Source organism: Portunus trituberculatus, chromosome 47 (genome assembly GCF_017591435.1).
Source record: "Portunus trituberculatus isolate SZX2019 chromosome 47, ASM1759143v1, whole genome shotgun sequence".
Lineage (NCBI taxonomy): Eukaryota > Metazoa > Arthropoda > Malacostraca > Decapoda > Portunidae > Portunus > Portunus trituberculatus.
The window spans coordinates 18,432,254-18,442,253 of record NC_059301.1 but is presented as its reverse complement, the minus strand read 5'-3'; the positions used below and the strand labels follow the sequence as shown (position 1 = coordinate 18,442,253).

The 10,000-nt window shown below is 40.9% G+C and overlaps 1 long non-coding RNA gene across 1 annotated transcript in view; it reads left to right on the top strand.

Moving 5' to 3' along the window:
- LOC123520798 overlaps positions 1 to 10,000 on the top strand; it is a 103,901-nt gene that overhangs the window by 71,528 nt on the left and 22,373 nt on the right. Inside the window, exon 3 of the long non-coding RNA XR_006679380.1 lies at positions 3,209 to 3,273. This is a non-coding gene — a long non-coding RNA (uncharacterized LOC123520798). The remainder of the gene's footprint in view (positions 1 to 3,208; positions 3,274 to 10,000) is intronic.

Below are 10,000 nucleotides of genomic sequence, written 5' to 3'. Positions count from 1 at the left end.
GCTGAAGTGTTTCGAAATGCGGTCCTATATGTGCACGTGACGGCCCTTTGCAGTTAGAGCGTGTTATTTTTCTCTTGTATTGTTCATTTTACACAATACAGGAGTGTGTTCGAATTCTTAAGGGTATTTATTGTTCGTCTCTTATTTTTGTTACCTATTTATTTGTTCATAACTGATTTTATTTATTCATTGATTTCACTTTTTTATTTATCTATTTTTTTTTCGAGAGAGAGAGAGAGAGAGAGAGAGAAACTAGCAGACAGACAGACTAGCAGACAGACAGACAGACAGATAGAGATTATTGTTAATTATGAACTCCTTAAACATGAATGAATGAAAGAGACCATTAGTGAAACATAAACATTTCCTTAAACTGTCGCTCGTTTCCTCAACACCGCATTCAAGCAGACTTGTCTAAACGTAATGTTAAAAAGGGAGAGACTTTATCGTTACTTGTTAAACCAGACGTTAAACGGGGATGAAAAAGACTCATTTACAGAGACAAACATTTCTTTATGCTGTTCCCTTTCTTTCTTCAACACAAGACTTATCACTGAAAAGAAAAAAATATGTTTATGTTCCTGTAATTGTAGCAGTCATTAAACACACATGGAAGAAAGCCCGTTAGTTAATGATAGACACTTCCTTATATTGTCTATTTTGAAAAATTGATATATGGCACTAATTGCAGCAGTCACTAAACGCAGATTACTAAAAGATAAATACTTCTTGCTTAACCACACATGGAAGAAAGCCCGCTAGTAAATGATAGACACTTCCTTGCGTTGTTTACTTTGCTTCCTCGACACAATACATATCGTCGAAAAACAAATACATATATATATGGTACTAATTGCAGCAGTCACTAAACACAGATTACTAAAAGATAAATACTTCTCGCTTAAACACACACGGAAGAAAGCCCGTTAGTAAATGATAGATACTTCCTTGCGTTGCTTATTTTGCTTCCTGGACACAAAAAAAAATCGTTGAAAAATCAAATATATACAGTCGTTCTTGATTGCAGCGTTCATTAAATAGAGATTAGTAAAAGATAAACACTTCTTGCTTAACCCCCTTCAGTACTGAGATGAATTTTTACTCTAACTTTTTAGGTATGATAAGACGTTTTTATTTGCATTAGGAAGGGTCTATGGAGGTCAAAAGATTAAAGGCCAGAGTCTGTACTATTTTAATCCCCCACATAACTTTCTGAAGCTGTATAAAATCGCTAAATAGTAACCAGAATGAATATGAAAACGCGGCATGGTATTGAAGGGGCTAAATTTCCTCCTGCTGCTGCCACAACATAACGAAAAATAAAAGATAAGATATGTTTACGGCGACAAATATTTCCTTTGCCCTGCTTCCGTCGCCTCCACAACACACCATACGTACCCACACTTGTACCCAAGTTGTGTCGCTGAGAGAGAAGAAAAAGGATATTTATTTCACACCAGGAAGGGAGTTCGGGATATTAAGACTCTTAGGAGACGTGCTCTCATTTCCCACTGGCTTTGGCTGTCTGCGTGTGTGGACCTCCGCGGATCTCTCGCCCTGTCACCTGGCTTAGCGGGGATGTCTGCGCCGATGATGATGATGATGATGATGACGGTGGTGGTGGTAGTGGTGATGGTGGTTGTGGTGGCTATGGTAGTCGTGAATGTGTGATCATGGTGTTTCTTCTTGTTCTAATTGTTTTTTTGTTCTTGTTCTTCATTCTCATATTGGTATTGGTGGTAGTGGTGGTGGTGGTGGTAGTCGTGAATATGTGATCATGATGTTTCTTGTTCTAATTGTTCTTTTTGTTCTTGTTCTTCATTATCAGTTTTGTTCTTCCCTCTTCAAAAAATAGATAGGAAGGCATTGGTTCTCAGAGTGGCTGGTGAATGTTAAGTCAGTAATCAGTTTGTTGGTGGTGAGTCAATACATGGGAAGGCATTGGTTCTCAAGTCCATATTCTGAAACACTTCGCGACGCACCTTCACTATTTTCAAAGAGCTCTAGTTGAAGTGACACAGGTTTTTAAGGATGCTTCTGTAAATATAGTGGCATGCTAACAAGTTTTCAGCATTATCAATGAGGAAAATACTCTTTAAAACGCGGCCACTCGTCTCTGTAGTCTTTGAAAAGAGTCGCATTGAGAGAGGGAAGTGTTTCTGAATATGGCGCTTAGAGTGGCTGGTGAATTTTGAGTCAGTGATCAGTTTGTTGGTGGTGAGTCATTAGGGAGCTTTGAAAGAAGATTAGACAGATTTATGGACAGTAATGATGGGTGGAAAGAGAGAGTTATGTTTTATGCAGTGATTGCCACGTGTATAGGCTTCACTGCACCTTCCTTTATTTTCCTCTTTTTTTTTTACCTCTCTTCTTGTTCTTGTTCTTGTTTTTGTTCTGGTTCTTGTTATTTTCTTGTTTTTTGCTTTTGCTCCTGTTATTGTTCTTGTTAATCTTGTTCTTCTCGTTATTCTTGTTCTTGTCCTTCTTTTCCTCCTTCTACTACTACTACTATTACTTCCACCACCAGCACCACTACCACTACTACCACCACTACTATTACCACTACTATTTTTACTAGTTATGTCACTCTTTTCGTTGCTTTTGGTATAATACACTCGGGAACACAATTCTGGGGCTTTAGTATTTCATCATTTTGTTGTGAACAGCGTCTTCTTTAATTTAGTTTTCCGGTGAATTGGATCCCTTTGTTGTGTTTCTACTCGACCGTCACCTCGCGTGTGGGGAACGACGGGCTGTGTTGTTTATTATCATTGTTATTGCTGGTGTTGTTATATCATTGTTGTTATTATTATCATTATTGTTTTTCTTATTACTTCTTCTACTACTACTACTACTACTACTACTACTACTACTACTACTATAGAGGCTGCTACGTGTGGATCTGAAGGCCCTTGCAACCTTTTTATTTCTTATTTTCTTCTAATTAAGTTAGATTTTAAAAAGAAATCTGTTTTTTGATATGGTAATAAAAGAATGGACAACTATCATTATTGCTCACTACTACTACTACTACTACTACTACTACTACTACTACTACTACTACTACTACTACTACTACTACTACAACCAAAACCACTACAACCACAAGCTATCACCACAATTAATTAACCTTGCGTCCTGTTCTCTCTATAGCCATTTCAGTCTTCCTCTCCACTAAGTCTCTCCTCCCCTCGTGTCTGCCTTTCAGTGGGCCGAAGTGTGAAGGGAGGCCTGGACCTTCGGCTTCTTGGGGACTGTCGCGGCCCTCTTAAGGTAAGTGATGACTGTTACCGAGTTTAGACGTGGCTGAACCTGAATGGGCGAGAGTCCCTTTGAGGTGCCAAGGTGTAGTAGCCCCGTGTGTGTGTGTGAGAGGCTGTGTTAATGTGTGTAGCGTCTGTCGTGTAGCTACTTTGTGTAGTTTCTCTCTCTTCCTCTTCCTCTTCTTCCTCCTTCTCCTTCTGCTTTTCCTTCGTCTTTTCATCATTTTCTCGCCATCTCTCTCTCTCTCTCTCTCTCTCTCTCTCTCTCTCTCTCTCTCTCTCTCTCTCTCTCTCTCTCTCTCTCTCTCTCTCTCTCTCTCTCTCTCTCTCTCTCTCTCTCTCTCTCTCTCTCTCTCTCTCTCTTATTTTCTTATACTTTTGATGGTGATGATAGTGCTACATTACTACTACTACTACTACTACTACTACTACTACTACTACTACTAATACTATTTCACTTTCCTCTACTCATTCCTCCACTTCTCCTCCTTCTCCTTCTCCTTCTTCTTCCTTCTCTCTTCTCCTTCTTTTTCTCCTTCCTCTCTTTCTCCTTCTCCTTCTCCTTCCTCTCTGTTCTTCTTCTTCTTCTTCTTCTTCTTCTTCTTCTTCTCCTTCTCTTCTTCTTCTTCCTCCTCCTCCTCCTCCTCCTCCTCCTCCTCCTCCTCCTCCTCCTCCTCCTCCTCCTCCTCCTCCTCCTCCTCCTCCTCCTCCTCCTCTTCCTCCTCCTCCTTCTAATCAATGATCTCCTTGGCACAATTATAGACTATGGCGACCTCAAAATTATCCAATTCAAACCCATTTAAAGACAGCCTGGAATAAGGAAGGCGTGACTCGAGACAGTTACTCACCTTTGGATTGTTGGCACAGGCTGACTTAACCCCTTTCATACTGCGACGCATTTTTACCATGAGTTTTTGTTCTGATTAGACGATTTTATTGACATTAGGAAGGGTCTATTGAGGTCAGAAGATTAATGGTAACAGCCTTCACTATTTTGATCCCCCCCATAAGTTTCTGAAGCTGTATAAGATCACCAGATAGTAAGCAGAATGAATATGGAAACGCGTCATGGTACAGAAGGGGTTAAGCGATGGTACTTGACGTTACTGCCTTGTTGTTGGGCAGTGTGAAGGTTAATTAGGCAGTTAGGTGTTCGGTTAGTAGTATCAAAAGAAGTGTGTTAATATTGGTTGGTGTTGAGTTGGTAATAAACTTCTTGTGTGTGTGTGTGTGTGTGTGTGTGTGTGTGTTTTTGAGGGATTTTTTTTTTTCTCTCTCTCTCTCTTTGTTATGGTTTACTCCCATTGGTTGATTCAAGTGTAACGAAAATAAGAATGTTACTGTCGATGATTGTTTTCCTCATAATCATCATCGTTATCTTCATTTTACCTATCTTCACCATCGTCTTCCCCCACCTCTTTTTTTTTTCCTCCTTCTCCTTCTCGTACTCCTCTTCCTTCTTTTCCTAATCATTACTCTTATTACTGAACTCCGGGGTAATACCAGATAATGCAAGACACATGATAGGGCGGGGCAGGTTTGAGCAATAGGGTTTAGTGGAGACAATGCACAGCTGATACCCGAGACCTTAAGTGCGTAACATGATGCAGCGGCGTGGGTGAACGAACAGTGGCGTGCCTGATGTAGTCTGGTTATGGGAGAGGCTGGGTGCGGAGATGTATGCATGTTTGTATATGTGTAAGTGTGTATGATGAGGTGTTTTTTTTTTTCGTGTATGTATGTCTGTGTGTGGGGGGGATAGGGAGGGAGTCAGACAACTACGGAAAGAAAAAAAATAAAAATGGGAGTGGAAGCGCGTGTGTATATGTGTACGTGTATATAATGAGGTGAGTTCTTGTGTGTGTGTGTGTGTGTGTGTGTGTGTGTGTGTGTGTGTCAGAAAGTTTCTACGGGAAAAAGAAACGAGAGCAGGAGTGAAAACATGCGTGTATATGTGTGTGTATAACGAGGTGTTTTCGTTCGTGTGTGTGTGTGTGTGTGTGTGTGTGTGTGTGTGTGTGTGTGTGTGTGTGTGTGTGTGTGTGTGTGTGTGTGTGTGTGTGTCAGAGAACTACAGAAAAAAGAAAACGAGAAAAGCAGTAGAATGCATTACGAAAGTGAAAAGAAGACACAAGATTGGCTTTGGTTAGCGAAGAAGACTATAAAAACCGATTAAAAAAAGAGGCGAAGGCAAACCACTTGAGAAAACAAGCTCAAGATCGAAAGAGAAGACACGAGATGAGATAAAAACAAAGGGATGGATGGGATTGAACTAAAACTGCAAAGAATGAGAGACAGAGACGAAGATGCGAGGGAGGGAAACAACTGGAAGAGACTCATAGAAGGCACCAAACCCTGACCATCACCACCACCACCTCCACATATATTAAAAGTCCCCGTTCTGGCCTGGCTATGTCGTCGGCCTGAGGAAATTCGTGTTATTAAAAAGAGCGCAACAGAGCCTCCTTCTTGGCTCTGACCGGTGTGTTCAGGGTTATCTGGCGGTGATTAATGAAGACAAATGACACGCAACCCTCCATTCCGTCCCTCCACCCCACCACTTCTCCATTCCTTCCCTCCACTCCATCTTTAAAACCTTCTCCTTCAGTCCTTTCCCTCCCTCCTTCCCTCTCCCTGTAGTCTATCTCTTTTCTTTTTTTTTTTTTTTTCCTTCCTGTCTCCTTCAGTTTTTTTTTTTTTCACTTGTTCTATTTTACTTTATCTTCTGTGTTTCTTTTTTTCTCTCTGTGTGTCTCCTTTATTGTTTTCTTCTTCGTTTTCTTTATTTTTTCGTTTTCTTTTGCTGCGTCTCTAGTTGTTTTCTTTAGCTTTCTTTCTCCTCTTGTCGTTTTTACTTACTCTCCGTTTTTCTTCTTTCCTTCCTTCTTTCCTTCCTTACTTTTTTTCATTCCTTATTTCCTTTCCTTCTTGCTTCTTTCTTTCCTTTCTTCCTTACTTCTTTCATTTCTTGCCTTCTTTCTTCCTTTTTTTTCCTTCCTTTTTCCTTCCTTCCTTCCTTCTTTCCCTCCTTTCGTTTTCCTTCCTTCCCTTCTTCTTTCCTCCCTTTTAATTTTGCATTGAACTTCTATATCTCTCCCTCCTTCTCCTCCTCCTCCTTCCCCTCCTCCTTTCCCTCCTCCTCCTCCTCCTCCTCCTCCTCCTCCTCCTCCTCCTCCTCCTCCTCCTCGTGTCATCCACCATTCCTCCCATCCATCATTCCACCTCCTCCTCATCTTCCTCCTTATCAATATATAGTCCACTTCACTAACCTTGATTTCCTCCTCTTCCTCTTCCTCCTCTTCTTCCTCCTCCTCCTCTTCCTCCACTTCTTCTTCCTTTTCTTCATTATTTTATTCATTCTTCCCTTTTTCTTTTCTTATTTTCTTCCACTAACCTTGATTTCTTCCTCTTTCTCTTCTTCTTCCTCCTCCTCCTCTTCCTCCACTTCTTCTTCTTCTTCTTCCTTTTCTTCATTATTTTTTTCATCTTTCCTATCTGCATTTTTTTTTTTTTTTTATTTCTTCTACCACCACCACCACCACCACCACCAACACTGCCACCACCACAACCACCACGTCCAACCACGAAGTCTCAATTTTCGCCCGGTAGAGGACAGTGTTTGCGTGGCGAGGGGAGATGGAGAGTACAAGAGGGGAAAGGAAAGAGGAATGTTTAATGACGCCGAGGAGAGAGGGAAAAGTGAGCGTGTGGTACCAGAAAATCAACCAAGGAAAGGAGAGAGAGAGAGAGAGAGAGAGGAGGGGAGGGGAGGAGGATTAAAATTACGTAGACTTAAATCAGATTAGTACTCTTGTCTCCTCCTTCTCCTCCTCCTCCTCCTCCTCCTCCTCCTCCTCCTCCTCCTCCTCCTCCTCCTCCTCCTCCTTCTCTTCCTCTTTCTCTTTCTCATTCTCTTCCTCTTCCTATTTATCATTGTTATCATCTTTTTTTCTTGATCCATTTTTGTTTTTGTTTTTGTTGTTCCTCTTCCTCTTCATCATCATCATCATCATCATTTCTTCTTCTTCTTCTTCTTCTTCTTCTTCTTCTTCTTCTTCTTCTTCTTCTTCTTCTTCTTCTTCTTCTTCTTCTTCTTCTCCTCCTCCTCCTCCTCCTCCTCCTCCTCCTCCTCCTCCTCCTCCTCCTCCTCCTCCTCCTCCTCCTCCTCCTCCTCCTCCTCCTCAGGTGTTTACAATCTCGAGGATAAATCAAAATCATTAACCGATATTCTTAAAGTTGCAACACTCTCTCTCTCTCTCTCTCTCTCTCTCTCTCTCTCTCTCTCTCTCTCTCTCTCTCTCTCTCTCTCTCTCTCTCTCTCTCTCTCTCTCTCTCTCTCTCTCTCTCTCTCATGGTGGTGCTGTTCATTTCGGATTTACAATAACAACAAAGAAATACTCATTTGAATAAAGCCCCAAAAGGAATTCCGAATTTTCTCTGCCTGCTTTTCCTGCTTTCCTGAGATTTTCTGCTCTCTTGACCCTCCTCTCTCCCCATTTCTCTCCCCTCTCTTCCCTCTCCCCATGAATATCCCTTCCCTCCCCTCCCCTTCCCTCCTCTATGAATATCCTTCCCTCCAGTGCCCCCGTCACCTCCCTTTCTCCCTTTCCTCCTCTCTCCCTTCTCCCCTCCCCACCCTTCTCCCTCCCCACCCTCTGTCACCTCCCACGCTTCTTTCAGCTTCCCACCTCCGCCTCTCTCTCCTCGAAAATGTGAAGTTTCCGTTGCTTATGTGTTTTTCTTTCCATTGTTCCTTCTTTTCTTTTTCTTTTTTCTTTTTTTTCTGTTTTTTTTATTTTCTGTCTTATTTTTTTCGTATGTATGTTATATTTTTTTGTCCTATTTTTGTTGTTCCTTTGTTTGTATTGTTATTTGATTGTCTGGATTAGAGAGGTCAAATTTCAGTTCAGTTTTGGCTGTGTGGTTCATGTGTTTATGTATCTGTTCAGTTATCCATTATTATTATTCTTTTTTTTTTCGTTTCGTTCATTTTTGTTTTATAATTGCATTTCTATTCTTTCCGCTTATCCATTCACTCAATTATCTACCTATCTTACGGTTTTGTATATAATCGTTCATTCATTTATTCATTTTTTAGTTAAGGTGACGGTATTCATCATCATCATCATCATCATCATCATCAACAACATTTCACTGTACATATCCAAAGATTACCAAGTTCCCCTGAAAAGAGAATTGCAGTGCCGGACAACAAGTCTCGTCTCGTTGTCGTTGTAGGAATAGAAATACTGGCTAGAGAATCGCCAGTCCTTTCGCTCTGTCAATCTCAGTCGACTTTTACAAAATTCGGGAAACACGGCGGTACAGCTGCGCGAGGAGGGATGTCGCAGTCTGCAAAATGTTTCAGATATCGGATCAAAGGAAGAATAGATAAGTGACAGATAAATGAATGCAAGCAGTATCAGACGACCATCTTCACCCAGAGCATCCCGTTTCTTTTTGGTGACTGCCAGTAACACAATCCAATCTGTTATACGAGTAATTAGATTTGAACTACATTACATTAAACTGGAGTCACTAAATTACAGATCATAGAATATAAGGACAACATAATTTATATAGAGACTTATCAGTGTTTCGTGAGATTGTTTCTATTATGATGTCGAAAATAATGTAATTAATATAGTGCAAATCATTCAGAGAGAGTGTACGTGTGTTATATGATATGCACTGGAGGAATGTAACTTGTATGCATAACAATGACTGAAGAGTGCATAATTATACATGCATACATAGAAACGAATGTGGAATCAAAACTGAAGAAGTGTGAATAATAGACGTGACGCCACTCCGACATGAAGGAAAAGGAAGAAGAATCCCTCTCACTGCCCTGCTCCATAAAGCAAATAAAAGCCACAGTAAGAATCACCAAATGAGCTCCTGAGTTGCCTTCACTCTTCCATTATCCAAGCAACATATCAATTATTCGATAGACGCAAAATTCACTGGACTTACACATCTAAACTTGGAGACAGCCTTTTCCTTACCTCTCTGTGGCCGGGGCTTCAGTATCACCTTTACGTGTATTTCTTAATCCCCATCAGGCGAAAGAGAGAGAGACGCATCAGTGAGGTGTGATGGTGGTGTGAGTAGTGAAGAGTCAGAAACTTTTGGCGAGGTTCAGTTTTACACGGCTCCATCCCATCCTGCAAGTCATGTGGTGGCTGGTGGGGACTGCCAGCATTTTGTGGAGGCACCTTTTATGACTCTCTTCCATTTTCATCCCTCACACCCTCCTGAATTTTATCTCTAGCGAATATAATCCATGAATTCATTACGTGGGCATTTTTATTTCATTTCGTCGCCCGGTTTCTATTTATTTCTGCCTTTTCGTATCCGTTCCGTCGCTTTTTTGCTATAAATGAAATATTGTATGCGTGAATTTATCGTTAATTTGTCTAGCTATACTCTTTTATTTTATTTTTCATTGGTAGTGTGTTTCATCGTTAGTGCATAATGTGTCTTTGATTTGATTGTGTTACCATTATTTCCTCACATTTGATACTATTGTCTTTCATTTTCGTTTCATTCCTGTTTTAGATATTAAGTGTGTAAAAAATCAGTACTAGTTTCTCTCTCTCTCTCTCTCTCTCTCTCTCTCTCTCTCTCTCTCTCTCTCTCTCTCTCTCTCTCTCTCTCTCTCTCTCTCTCTCTCTCTCTCTCTCTCTCTCTCTCTCTCTCTCTCTCTCTCTCTCTCTCTCCACCGCTAGTAACTT